Source organism: Haliaeetus leucocephalus, unplaced genomic scaffold (assembly GCF_000737465.1).
Source record: "Haliaeetus leucocephalus isolate CR32 unplaced genomic scaffold, Haliaeetus_leucocephalus-4.0 Scaffold228, whole genome shotgun sequence".
NCBI classification, from domain to species: Eukaryota; Metazoa; Chordata; class Aves; order Accipitriformes; family Accipitridae; genus Haliaeetus; species Haliaeetus leucocephalus.
Genome location: NW_010972664.1, coordinates 22,696,643 through 22,711,548, shown reverse-complemented (window position 1 = coordinate 22,711,548; position 14,906 = coordinate 22,696,643). Strand labels below are relative to the sequence as shown.

Below are 14,906 nucleotides of genomic sequence, written 5' to 3'. Positions count from 1 at the left end.
CCGTGTCCCCCCCCCCCCCCCCCCCCAGCCTCGGGCCGTTTCCCTCCGGCCTAAAACGACGGTCCCGCAAAAAGCAGCCGCGGCCCCACGGCCACCCCGCGTGGGGAAAAGCTCGCTGCCCCCCCGCGCCCTTCTCGCCGCCCCCCGCCCCGCTCCCCAGCGCCTTCGGATGGGACGGAGGGAACGGGCCCCGGCTCCCGGTTAGAGTGTGCGGAGAAAGCGAGTTTTAGGTAATTTCTCTTTATTTTTCATAGTCGGGGGGAGAAAAAGGGTTCAAGCGATTTCTGGGCGCGATCCCGCAAGAGAAAGAGCAGAAATTTCCTCCACCCGCGCCAAGTCCACTCTGCTGCACTTGGAGAAGAAAACGCCTTTTTTTTTAAATTTTTCTTTTCTTTCTTTTTTTTTTTTTTGCGTGACATTCCCCACGCTATCAAGAAGCATCCGCTGCCCAAAACCCAGCATAAAAAAATCCCAACTAACCAAACAGAAAAACAACCAAACCAAACCAAAAAAGGGGGGAGAAAGAATTAGAAATCGAGGTGTAAAAAATATCTGCTGTAAAAAAAAAATTTTAAAAGTCTTTTAAGTGTTTTTGAAGGGAGCGAAAGACCGGCAGCTCCGGAGCCCTCGCCCCGCTCCGCAATCAAGGAACCGCATTTCATTTTGCTTGTAACAGCAGCGGCCCTTCCCGGTGCGGATCCTAAGGAGAAATAAGTAAAATCTGCTGCCTGGGACCTCTCTGTCAGAGGAGCGATGGGCCTAAAGGAGAAGGGACAGAAGCCATCAAAATATCAACCGCTAAAAAAAGAGCTGACGGTTTCCGAGTCTTCCCCGTTCAAAACACGAAATACGCGAACGGAACGACACAAATCCGCTTTCCAATAACAGAACAGATATGTGTATCGGTCTTCTTTTTTTTAGAACCGTTTCTCCTTAATTTTTAGCCGCAATAGGGTATATTTTTGGACGGTCTAGAAGTTTAATTTGCCCGTTTCTCCAGGAATTGTAAAGAAAAAACGGGAAAACTCCCCCTGCGCCAGACTGGAGAGCGGGAGAGAATGGCTGCTAATGCCTGAAACCTTAGAAAGCAAACGTGATGTTTTTCATAAAGCAAAGGAAATCAAGAACAGTTTGAGAAATCATTTTTAGGAGCTTGATAGACTTTAAATAAAGTCCGCGACTGTAATTTGCACAGTCACTTCATTAAACCTAAATCCTCCGCGGTGTACCTTTGCTGCTGGGTGAAAATTGATTAGCGGCTCTATAATGGCCACCAAATTCCATCTTTACAAGACCCAATTAAGAGCAAACTTTACACCTAAACTATTTTAAACTCGCCAAATCTCCAGCGATATAGCAAAAAAAAAAAAAAAAAAAAATTTAGGGAAGGGCTTTTTTATAGCGTCCCAAAGGTTCAAAACTCAAAGCCTCTGCCCCCGAGTACCGTAGGAAATAACACGGGGCTGTTCCTTCTGCTGCAGATATTATCGGTTCGGGGGTGCTTACAGAGAGGCCCCAAATATTGCAGTACCCCCCGGGAAATTCCGTGTTGATTTTCCTGCGATAACCTAAATCGGCCTAGCCGGGTTTATCCATCTCTCCGCATACCCCCCCTCCCCAATTGCAGTTCAAGAGGGGCTGAAAAAACCCATTCGCTGCGGGGAACCCAGCCCCGCCGAGGGAAGAGTGGGGCTTCGCTCTCCTTTTTGCAGCTCTTTTCCCTGCAGGCGGCTGCGGGGATTTTTCTCTCCCACGCGTTGGTCACGACTCCCTCCCCACGGCGAGTGGTTCTCCCGGCGTGGGGGGCTCGGCCGCCCTCGGGGGCCGTGTACAAAATCCAGTCTTGAAGGGGGGGGGGACACGACACACAGGGGACACCCGTGGGAGGCAGAGCTCCCCGTTTTGGGGAAATCCTTCGCTCCTTACGTGCGATTTTCCAGCCGTGCCCAAATCCTCGGGCGACAATATCGGCGAGCCCGAGGGACCTTTCCCACCGGCGAATCTTCCCGGGTGAAGCGAGGGGGCAGGTTGGGAGGTGGCCGGGAAGGGGGGGCGGAAAGGTGAGAAAAGCCAGCGGAAAAATCCCCCGAGTTTGTAAAAAATATCTCCCGAGCATCCGAGTTATTTATGTCTCGGCCGTGAATCTTGTCGCCAGAGTTAATGTGCTGTTTTACGAGACTCATTTAAAAGGGGGCTAAGGCTGGGTTTTAATCACGTGCGGGTTTTAATCACGAAGTCGGGAAAAGGAATTCAGGATTACAGCGGCTCTCCCCCTCTCCCTCCCCTTTCCCCGTCCTGCTCGAGGGTTCCACGCGTGGGCCCCTCGGTGGAGCCTCCCCCGGCTCCTGCCCCCGCCGCCTCCCCGCATCCTCGGCTCTCACCGCCGCTGCGGAGAGGAAGAGGAGGAGGAGGAGGAGGAGGAGGAGGAGGTGGCGGGCAGCCCTCCGTCCCCTCGGCAGGTTTGGTTTCCGAGGGCAGCAAAACAATGGGCTCGGGTGTCTGCTGGGTATTTATAGATTAAACCTGAGCGACGGAAAGGTCACGGGGGGGCTGGGGGGGGGCAGGCGTTGCCTCCCTTGATGTATATATTATTTACCATCGTTCACAGCCGTGCCTTTCCTCGGCCCTTCCCTCTGCCAGCCCCCGGGGCGCAGGGACAGACCAGGCAGAGCCCAGCGCGCTCCTTTGCTCGTCGAAAGTTTAAAATCTTTTTGTTTGGTTTTTTTTTGGGGGGGATACGTCTCCCCGCGGCCCCTTCCCCCCCCCCCCCCCCCGAAACACGGCGGTTCCCTGAGGCGGTCGGGGTCGTTACACGGCGAGACGCTGGACAGGCGCTTCGCAGGCAGAGCAAAACGGTGCGGCTAAAAATTTAGGATTTCTCAGCTTTGGGACCATGCTGTTCCTTGTAAAGAAACACGCTAGTGAGTTTGGAAACGAATTTCACCAGTGCCGTCTTCATATCATGCATCCCATCGGTATTTCTGATGGCATATATTAAAAATGCACCCGTCGGTTAAAACAAACAAACAAACAAACCAAAACAAAACCAAAAAAATTTTGAGAGTTTTATTTTAGTCAATCCGCAAAGGCATTGCACTGCAAGTTGTTTTTCGTTCCGTGTGTTTTTCTAAAGCCACGTTAACGAACTACAGCAAAGCTTTGCAACGAGAGAAAACAACACGGCACACATTTTGAGACCTACAACGTGTTTATTACAGCTGCTTATCCATAAGATTAAGATCCGATAGCTTGACAAAGCCTTCCGTGGCTGGCAAGAGTAAAACCTCCATCTCTTTTACCACGGCGTGTGGGTTCTCCTGCCTGTCCTGGGAGGTGGGAGGATTAGCCATCCCAACCCCGCTCTGCCGCAGGGTACCTGCTCCTCCTTGCCTCTGGAAAAACACCCTCCACCGGCCATACAGCCCACCCACCCTCCGGAGAGGGCAAACAAATTTTAAGAGCTGGAGAAATGTGATTGATGATACGTGATTTTTGTAAATTTTTTTTATACCACTGCTCCTGAATGCTCGTATTGATGAAGTCCCATTTTTTGAGCAGCGCCCATTAAACCTGCGAGTAGGGAGTGACTTAGTTTGGTTCCTGACGTAGTTTCTCACTTCAGCTTTTGTTTGAGTGCTCGGTGGACGGGGCTAGGATTTCAAGAGCTGGCAGAGAACTTTTCCTCCTCTCTTTCCTGAGGTAGGGGGAATCGGCGTACACCGTCCTCTGCGTGGTCCTTGAGGCTCGCTGAGGAGCGAGGCTCCGTAATGAGGTGTATGGCAGAGAGCGTCAGCTTTGCCTTTGGCAGAAGTGCTTGGGACTGGGCTTTATTGATGTGAGGTCTTTCTAACGAATGTGTGTGTGACTGGGACTGTATGAATTCATCCCACCTGTTGGATCATCAGTTTGCCTCCTAAGGAGGGGATACCGAGCTCAGACCCATTGCTCCCTTGTGGACGCGATGGAAGGAAACGTGAAAATCTGACCCTCGTAATGTCTCTGCTCCCCCGGCGCTCCGGCCGCGGAGCTAATGCTCTCCCCCTTCCCAGAGGAGAGGGTTGCAGGAGGCAGATGGAGCTGTCCAGATGAGAGCCAGGAGAGCCCTGGGGGAGCTCGGGAAAGGGTTGCCTTGGTCAAGTTCGTACAACTCTGACCTTGGAGCCAGCCGGAGGAGACAAGAGAGCGAGAAGGATTTGTCTCTGCGGTAACACGCGTCTTACTGAATCGGTGAACTCCCGCGGCTGGGTTTGTGAAACTCTTCCTGCAGAGAGGTGAATTGCTCACGCTGTATTAAGAGGGCAGGTAATAGAATAATAGAGACAAACCTTACAGAACGGCGGAGTGTTAGAAAAATGGCAGCGTGTCAAACGTCTTCCTTTCTTTTGTATGTATTTTAAATCTGCAGCATTTTTTACGCAGGTTTATTCCATCTGCTGGGAAGGGGAATGCTGCTATTTCAAAAGACATTACTTGTCTTTGACAAGAACTTCGGGAGAATCCAAAAAGCTTCTGTTACAAGCAAAAGTCAAGTAATTCCTTACAAACCATCAATCACTTCTCCCTCCTCCCACTTGGGACTGAGCGCTTATATCAAATATCAGCCCAGCTAGCCTCTCCTCAGGCAGAAGTGTCCAGCTTTATCTGTATCTGTCTTTAAGGAAAACTGATGCTTTTTTCAGATGGAAAAGTTGAAAGATGCCTTCCAAGAGTGCTACATTCAGGAAAGAGCATTTGCATTGTTTTACAACACAGTCGGTGCCACTTAAGTCACCTCTGTTCAAGCAGATCACCGTTCCTATTTTAATCAGTTGGATTCCTGTATGAATCTTTGCTTGCAGTCTTATGTCTTCAAAGGTCAAAGCGTGAGTTTTTTAAATTTTTTTTTCCCCCTGCCTTCTGATCTAGATTAATAAGCTTACGCTAGTTTAAAGAATGCACTAAAATCAGTGTGAGAGTGCTTGGAAAATTCCTGGATATATTGAGAGCGGCTCATATGGCGTTTACATCAGTTCCTGTTGCAAGTCAAATCTATTCAAGTGGGATTTAAATCACCCCAAGCATCCATATTGAGATCTGTAGTTTACACCTGTGATGTAAAATCAAGTTCAGTGAAAAAAGCTGAAGTTTTCTAAAACTAACAACGTTTCAGAGATCAACAGAGTTTCCCGGAGAGGCTGAGCTTGCTAGTGCCTGTTGATGGAATTCCAGGATTTTATGCTAGCCCTTAGCTCTCTGACATCCTCCTGAGCAATACAGTTACTTTGCGGTAATGGGATGGGAAGTTATGGTTAAATCCCGACAGATTTAAGCAAGAGCACCAGCGAGCACCTGGGCATACAGGGAAAGGCAGGTGACTGGGGGCTTCCCAGCGCTCCAGTGCCTAATCCTGCCCAGAGCAGCCCTGCATAGCAGGACGTTGAAAGATTTGGCTTTTCTGGCTTATTAGTCAAACTAGAATTTCCACGGGTGGAGAGCACTGTGCAGCAACACCAAGACATTTTTATTTTCAGAGGAAAGAAAATGGTGTAGCTTTTTGCTGCTTATTTCCAACACTGGTTAAAATAGGTTACGATTCCAACCTTTCTGCCTGTGAAGCATCTGCTGTCTCAAAATGCAATGCCATTGCATTTCTAGGGGTAAAAGCTGTAGCGTGCGTTGGTGAGAAGGGCTAGGGAAGATAACATGGTGTTATGGTAAAACTAAGTTGAAATACCTTTGAAAGCAGATTAAGATATTTTAAAACTCTGAGAGGAAACGTAGTGCCAATTCAAGTTCTAGCACCAATATTCATGCCGGGGGCATCTTTTAATTGCATATTCTGCAAGATCAGAAAACAATGAATCAGTAAATCAATCCAAGATGTGACAAAAGCACTTGTTACAATAATATTTATAATAATATTTCCATATGCCATTTGCTCAGATGAGCTATTGACCTGACAGTACTGTGAAGATGGTGAAAGGATTGTCCGAGTCAAAGCCCCGTGACAGTGGGCTGTCCCATGCTTGCTGTATATTTGCAAACGCAGACTTACAGCTGCTAGAGGGAAGGCTGCACCTAGCAAATGCCTTAGGCCAGCCCATACTGATTCCCAGCAGCTGAGGAATTCAGAGGAGGATTTTTCATCTGGGGACTGAGCAGAAAAAAAGTCAAGATGGTGAGGAGGCATTTAGGTTTGGTTGAATAAAAGCTGTTTGTTTTTTTTTTACTTTATTGAGAAACAGGAAAACTTAGGTTTTGGCCAGCCTTTAAATATTTATTTTTGTGTCGTCAAACTACATCATGTTTTTAAGTTACACAACCATTTTAAAAATGGATCCCCAAACATCCTTGTTTAAATTAGTTAAAAAATATTTTTTAAAAGAAATTATAAAATGAATTTGCAATTAAAAAAATAAGGCATTTTCATTTAGATAATAATGAAATCAAGCATTTGGACATTCAAAACTGCTTCCCCATTTTTCTTCTTTTAACAAGCAAAGTTATTGGCCAAATTGTGCGGGATTTCATAAATAAGTTTTAATTTCTCCAAAGCTCTATTTTCTTCGTCAATTCACTACATATATGTATTAAAAAAACCCCAAAAAACGCTCAGTTAAACTCTTGCACGGTAGAATTCAGTCCCTGTCGTAGTGGACAGTTTCACTGCACCACATCTGCACCTGCTCATTCTTCTTAAGGCTTTTGCTTTTTGGGCAGGAAATCTTCCAGTATTGTTAAATGGACATTTTCAGCAACATCCACACATGTAGCTCTTGGAAAGAAGCTTGGGAAGAAGTGATTGCCAACCACCTTTACAAGAACCGATTTACAGTTTCTAAAGAGTACTTAACCGACTGGTTAAGAACTGACACAAATCATATTAATAATCAGCACATTTATACGAATGCAGCCACAGCAAAGATTGTTTGAAAATCAGTGGGCCAGGGCACACAGAATAATTATGAATGACTTACAGTTCTTTGACTTCACTCAGGGGCTGGATGCACTCTTGGCTAGCATTAACATTTTTCCCATGACCAATGAATTAACAAAACCAAGCCTCTACTTTTAGGAGCTTCCGGAAATAGAGAACTCCCTGATCGGAAATCTACCCTGAAACTAAGGGGAAAACTGAAGACACCAGAGTGTCTTTGCTTTTAATGAGAGTGAAGAACTGTGCATCGTAGACTTCTTAAGAAGCTGCACCAGTTAACAGCAGTATCCCTAAATCAGATACCCAAAGTGCTGGCTGACTGCATGGATGCTTACAGACACGAAGTAATTCTGGAGAACACATCGTAGCATTTAGAAATGAATGGTGCATACAATGAGTAGGTTAGGGAGTCTTCAAAAATAGGTTTTTGTTGTTTTATCCCTGAAATGCCTGCATATCAGTTCTGCAAGTTTGAGTTTGCTGAGGAAGAAGGGACCTTGGGAATAGACGGAGAGACTCACAGATAGACATTTTTTTCACCTACTTGCCACACTGGATTGTCCTCAGTCCTGCTCAGAGGATCCTATTAAAAGGTCAGTTATTAAATGTTCGCAGGTGTTATTGTCATCACTTCTACAAGCATCACTTAGTGTGATGAAGAAATTACCCCAGCGCTGCCTTGTCATCCCTCTTTCAGCTTTGCACCTAGATGCACTTTGCACAGAAAAAATGCCCATGTATTTTTATTGTGCTCTAAGCAGTCTTCCTTCTCAGGGGGAAAAAAATAGTAGAAGGCAACCTGTTGAGCATTCCCTTGTACCCCCTCTGACCTTAATGGAAACCCTCCCACTGGCTTTTTTAAAAGCAGGCTTCAGCCTTGAGGTTGTACTGGACTCTGCTGCTGCCTTAACTTGTAATAAAATACCACGCAATAGCTGGGATTGGCAATCCTAAATTTTTAGTCGACATCTCCTCTTGCAAAGATGTGTATCTTTTGTGTATCAGGCATCTGAAAAACTAGAGAACAAAGAGATTGGAAGTGCCCTATGACATTGCAAAATACAGTGGGGCGAAGGCTGTGGGGCAGCGCGCTTAGGAGGCAGCTGCTAAAGGAGGGCCCGATTCTGCGAGGTGCTGAGCCTCTGTATTTCAAAGGACTTTACGGTGCTCATTTTCAAGGGCGCAGCTTTTGTGACCTTATTTTCAGTGGTGTTAAGAATGTGTAATCGCCACGGAGATCTCGACCTCTCGCTTGATTTCTGCTCTGAGATGCCCTAAGCAGACGGCGATAGCCAGAAAGTAGCCTCCCCTTCAGCGTAACTGTCAGGATTGGAATAAGTTTGATTTATGTACGGGGATTTCTTTTTCATCTGCTGGAATACTGTATCAGTCTGTATGAGTGAAATAATCGTGACAGTGAGGTTAATGCCTGGGTGATCACTTTTATGCTATGGAAAGATCATGTTTTCCTCTGCTCTTCAGTTTTCCTGCAAATGCCTGATAGCGTGAAAACTATCAGGTTGGATCAGATACGGGTTTCCAGATTATGCCCATCTTTGCAATTTCTAAGCGCTCCTGCCTTTTTACTCTGTGATACGATAAAACAGTGCTCCATACAAGGCAACGAGGCTGTTATTTTTAAACTGAGAAGTTGTTTTTTACTTCAGAAAACTTAATCTTTTTATGCCAGGAGGTTGTAGGAAGCTGGGAAAATATAGAATACAGCACATGGTGGTGGGTGCCTAATGGTTTTTATTTTGCTCCAGAATTTAAAAGATTTAATAGAGGATTTATTATTGTAGGATTTGGGGGTTTCCTGTGCCAGGCTCCTTGGAGCAAATAAAAAAAAGTCTTCATTTACCATCAAACAACCCTAGCAAAGTCTCCATCTGCCTAGCGGCAAGCCAGTCACGTTATTCACTTCAATGCTCGGGAGTGTTACCCACATAAGACTGTAACATCACAGTTCTGTTACGCAGGTCCCTGCGACGCTGACGGAGCGGCAGAAAGCCTACACTGCCCCATTAGAGACTGCTCGGATTATTCTGTACATAGTAATTCTGTTTACTCCATAGCTCAGGAAATTGCGCCTGGGCTGGGGAAAGGGAGGGCGGCTGTGGAAGTGCCTCGCAGTGGGCCGTTACAGAAATGGACAATAATTAATAGCTTTTGTGAAAATATAGTCATATAATGCAGCTTCAGGGAAAAAACCTCCTTCTACTTCTCAGAATGAAAGATTCGATTGTGAAGCGGCTGTTTATCAAGAGCGTTACAAGACTGATTGCTTGAGTTACAGTAAGGTCCTGAGCATCATTTATCCAGGGTAATTTGGGAATAATTGATGTAGAAAAAATGATAGAGAGAGGCTTGGCTGAGTACGTACGGGGCACACGAGCGAGTAATCTGGTATGGTTACAGCCTTTAACAGAAAAGCAATTTGGCCCCAAAAGGGGATGCAAAATGTCCGGGGCGTTTGTTGCCTCTGTCCTTTTGCCGTGTCAGATGCCTGGTCCCTGGTTGTGCTCTCCGACACCCGCTGGACTGGGATGTCCCGGGGCTGCCGTAGGTGCCGACTTGTCCTTGGGCTGAGAAACGGTAAGGAAACGGTAAAGGAAAAACAAATTAAGAATAGGAGTGCTGGAGCTCAGCCGGGACAGGGACTGGGTGCCCCGTGTCGCTCTGTGGGGCAAACTGGCTGGGGACAAGGGACATAACGCGCCAGCCAAGGGACCGGCTCACGCCGCGTCAGCTTCATTTTCACGTCGAGTCGCGCGCGTGCGCTGTCCGCCTGGGGATGAAATGATGGAGAAATCGGGAAGAGACAAGTTAATAGGGGCAAAGGAGTAGAAAACCAGGCAGAAAAGGGGATCGCCGCTGGGAAGGAAGGAGGAGAATGAGGCAGGAACGGGTGTAGGCCGGGGCTTCATTTCCTACCCACCGGCTGCTCGCGGCACGAGGAGGAATTAGAAACTATTTTCAGGCTTTCTCCCTGCATCTGGGTGCCCTCCTGGGTTTTTTTTGTTTTGTTTTCTTTTTTTTTCCTCCCCCAAATAATGAACAGCGCGGTTCCTATAAATGAAATATACTGTTCAAAATAGTTCATGAAGGCAACTTAGTACATTATACCAGACAAACGTAATAATTTGGTGTAGCTTACGTATGTGAGAGGCCTGGGGGAAAAAAGGGAAAACCTCTCAAATAAGCAGAACCTTTCCGGAAAAAGAACAAGGTTTCTTCGCATGGTCTTTGTTCTCCAGGGTTCGATGTGAAAAAATCAGGAATTTCAGGTAAAATTATAAAGCCTCTTCTAGATGAAATATTTTCTCTTACAGTGAACTTGATAGGTTTTTTTAGAATAATTCTTAAAAACCTATTTGCTACTTTTGCTACTTTTACACAGGCCTTCAGCCTTTTTATAATCAATAGATGTTACACATGGAGTTAAGTCTATTTTATTATGCAGTTGCATTGGCTGTACATTATTGATTTCCCTTGTATATAAAAATCAGATATTTCAGTGCTTTAAATTATTATATATTTAAATTTTCAATATACAGAAGTTTTTTATGTGCCCGAGAGAACATGTTAGTCATTATTGCAATGAGTGTAGTTATTTATTATATAGGTATACCTAGAGGCAATTTCTAATGGCTAATTAAATTACACATAGCACATTTCTTATTGTTAAGGAAGTAATTAAACTGGACTTATGATGATCATCTACTACAGATAATTCAGTCTTCCCCCTCTACTTGAAATTTCTACTTGTTGTTTTGTTTGTTTACGTGTTTTTCCTGGGCTTGGGAGTGGTGGGAAGAGGGAGGCAGCTTTCCTGCACAGTAGCAAAATTTTTTGGAAATGTCACTCCGGCTAGGGCCACGTAATTTAAATGAAGAACTACCAAGAGTAGTAAAGGTTTCTTATTACAGTTATTTGTAGTTGAATGAGAATACTTATTTGTGGACTGACCCTTAATAATTTTATTTATAAATAGACAGTTGCTGAGTATTCATGAAAATGCCTGACAGTCCTGAATTAAAATATAAATAATTACATCTCGGATAGTTGCTATTCACTGTAGCATTTAGGCAGTGATGTTTGCTGGGCAGATAAATGGGAAGAAAAAGCTTATTATTCTTCTTATGGTCATCTAAAGAAGTGTATACTAGTTATTTTGTACTTCTTTCCTGAAAAATAAGTGTGTTTCTTTTTTTAGTCTTTTTTTCCCTATTTCTGCTTCCTTTTTCTTTACTCCAGATTCAAGGTTGCAGTGTTTTTGACTCGTCTGAGTCATGACTTTTCTCCTGTAAATCAGGATGCTTATCTAGCTTTATTTCTGAAGCAAGAGGTGATTCATCGTTAGCACTTGGGCTGTTGCACGTACTGAGACTGTTGGCTCTTTGGGACAGCCCCATGAGCTCCTTTGCTTACGTTTAACAGTACAGTGGAGCGTCAATCCGCATCCAGGGCTTCGGGACATTACAGTTGTACAAAGAATAATATTTTGAAGGTGTTGCTGGTTAGTCACCTTCCTTTAATAAGACAACATTCGCACCAACTGTTTACACTGTGGTTGGCTAAATTTTTTCCCATGTACATACTAAGATGTGATTCTTCATTTCGTATGTCAGACTTCGCTGCTTTCAGCACAGCAGGTCAAACGCTCTTAACTCTTCCCTGGTATCTCCATTCTTAGGGAAAAAGGGACTTTGACCAGGATTTGTCATTATTTTACTTGTGGTCTGAGTTTGACGTCATTTAATAATAAATGCAAAGGGACGCTCGATGGTATTTGGTTAGGAACTCAAATCTCAATACAGTGGAAACCCTAAACGAAGAATGAAGAAATAATCAACGTAGAGTTTTGTGGAGTAGAACAGAGGTGTTGTGTGAAATCTCCATTTTACAAAGGAATATTTTGTGAAAAAAAAAAAAAATCAGAAATTCCAGAGATATGTTTCCTCTTCCTCTGTCTTAGATGTTGGGAGAAAAGCCCTTTCTTCTTGTATATCTGAAAAATAAACAAGGGAATAGAAAGCAGGAGTTTTTCTTTTGCGGGGGCAGGGAGCAATCTGAAGCTGAAGGCTTAGTTTGCAGAGTTGGCAGAGCAATTAAAAATAACAGGTTTCTCAATTCAAATTGTTGGCTTGAAATGCATCCTGATTTAGTAAGGAAAGCATAGGAATCAGTCAGTGATTGAGTCCCTCACACAAGGGATTTGCAAAATTGGAGATCTAACAGTTTCATTTTCTTCAATTAAATTTTGGCTACCCTCGCACAGATAGAGGTTATTTTTTAGGAGGACATGACTTTCAAAAGTTATTTTAAAATATTTGTTTCTTTGTTTCCCTTCAGAAGAGTCTGCAGATACCTATTTGGGGCCAGATTCAGCAAACGGCTGAGAACTCTAGCCTCCTGTCACTGTATTTAAACAAAAGCTTACCAGCAACAGTGACTTATAGCAAAACTTATATTCCCCATTTTTAGTGAATGTAGTTCTCCCTCTCTTTTTTGCTTTTGTTCTAGGATTTCTTTTGTTTAAGAACTGGGGTTTTTTTGCAGGGAGGAAATTCCTGCTGCTCTTACCAGTTCGGAGACAGCAAAGAACTTGGGTTCAAATCCCATTTTGCTTGCTATATATTTTCTCCATGTTGTGTGCATGTATATAAGCCTCTCTCTATAGATACATTTATAATATGTACACGTATATATTATACTAATAATATTTTGGTTATAATTTTTTTTTAAAAAACAAGACTGTTTTTCTAGGGCAACTAAAACCCTGAATTTGAACATTTACCATATTTTAAGTATTTTAGAAATACCAATCTTTTCCGTTCATATTTTGCACTTCCAGTTTGTTATGGCAACAAGTATTAGTTAACAGTCTTACGTTTGACAGATTCTAGCTGACGCTAGAAGTAGGAGAATCATACTCTGCAAGAGGTTTCCGGTACTTGGTAATGAAAGCTACTTTCATTTTACAATGGAATTTAAACACCTGTTTTTGTATAGGGCAGCAAAAAAAACCCCCTTTCTTTTTAATGGGAGAAGCATTGTTCTATGCATCGATTTATCCAATTAAGCTTGCAGCAAGTACCTAATCTTCAGGAGTTGAAGGCAGAACTGTCTGCTGTCTTTGGTGAGAACCGCTCGACAACCAGAGCATTCCCACTTATCCAGCAGATATATTTGTGGCAGCAAGGGTTTCCCTCCAGGCAAAAGTGGAGGTGAAATCTTCTTTTAGAAGGGCAATTCAAAAAATTCCCCGTGTTAAACAGAAGTGCAAAAAACTCTTTTAATGAAAGACAGATTGCAAGCGTTTGCCTAAGATTATCACTCCGCTAAACTGAAGCAGAGCAGCCGAAATTCCTGCATCCCTTACAGCCCGTGAGCAAGGCAAGGGCAAAAGCTGGAGGGAGAATATTCGATAGCATGGGAGCAAACAGCTGTGAGGAAGAAAAAGCTGCACTTTTAGTCGCTGAATCTCTCAGCAAAAGAAAATAATAGTTTAGTAAAAGCCAAACCAAGCAAACCCTGGGCTGTGCCATGCCATAAATCCTTAAAGGGACACTTTCAGCTCAGCTTTAAAAAAAAAAAAAAGATCAGTTCTGAAGTCCTCGAGTTTCTGCTCCCTTTAAATACTCTGGCTGGCATTTAAAAGTGTATAAAACTTTAATTTTTGTTCCTGGGATCTTTCCCTCTTTGTGTTTGCAAAGGTGGTTTCTGTTAGCTGGTTTCCTCCTTGCTATCCGAGGCCCTGATCCTGCCAAAATGTATTCATGTCCTTTATTGCGGCGAGTCTCCCATCAAAATCCCTCCCAGCAGGAAAGGTGAGCTCACATTTATGTGTTTGTAGGATCGGCGCCTAATTGTAGGGGAAATGGAAACTGCACAGGGTTCTGTCCGTGGCACAAAGTAAACAATAGAGAGTATGGAGTAAAGTACATTTCTGTAATACTTCAGTTACAGAAATGCTAGTTGTGATGTGTAACTCTAGTCAGGGACAGACCCTTCAGAGAGGAATGTAATTTTTCACGTTAAAAGTGTATAGTCTTAAGCAGAAATAGCCATTAAAATAGCATGTATTGAAATTATTGTAGTTGTGAGGTGAGGAATCAGGTTCTTTATTTTCATTCTATATTTTCCTTTCAATGTAAAACTGTCAAGCCCTTTTGTTGCTTGCCATTGAACTCCAGTGGGATTTTGACTTTATTTCCCTGGTGCATGATCTTGTTTTGCATATTTAGCAGTTCTGATAATGGAACTTAAGATAAGGCCATTCAGAAATTGCAGTATTTATTAAGTCACCTTTTATGGAGGCAACACAAGACAGAACATTAAACGAAATGAAATTGTGACCCCCTGATGTGTCCTTATTCAGACAAATAGTCTGACTGAAGTCACTGGGAGCTGGAAAATACAGCACATGCAATGTAGACATTTACTCGAACCTAAAAGCTTAAAATGCATTGGAAATTGGGGGAAAAAAAAAAGTGTGCTTAAATCATTTACATGCTTTCAAAGATGCTATCAAGATTTAAAGTATGATACTGGCATGCATGACCATAATTGAAAAATCTAGTCTAGCCATAGCATGCTACCTTTAACTGTGCTAGAGCTGGTTGAGATAAAGATTGCAAACCTGCTGTCATCTTACAGAGCTAGGTAAAGTCCCTGCACAGACCCAGCGTGTCTATCAGACCCAGCGTGAAGAATGGGAAGCTGAGCTGTTAGGTGAGAAATTGTCTTTCCTTCTGGGTGTCAACCTGAGATAAAAGTTGGGGAAAGGTGTATGCTGGTACTCAGTTTTTGGACTTCAGTTGCAGGAAAGTTGTGAAGAAGAGAAGCAATCTTTATTTCTTGTTCTCTCTTCTCGCACACTGGTGCAGCTGTTTTTCTGAGAGCCATTTGCAGAGCACAGGTGAGACATCAGTATTTAGATCTTGTAAAATAAAATACGAACGACTGTATAGCAGCACTTCAGGAA

The 14,906-nt window shown here is 43.7% G+C and overlaps 1 protein-coding gene across 1 annotated transcript in view; it reads left to right on the top strand.

Annotated features, from left to right (window-relative positions):
• The window catches only part of TBX15 (T-box 15), a 96,475-nt gene that overhangs the window by 1,396 nt on the left and 80,173 nt on the right, over nt 1–14,906 (top strand). The gene's annotated exons all lie outside the window — the stretch shown is intronic.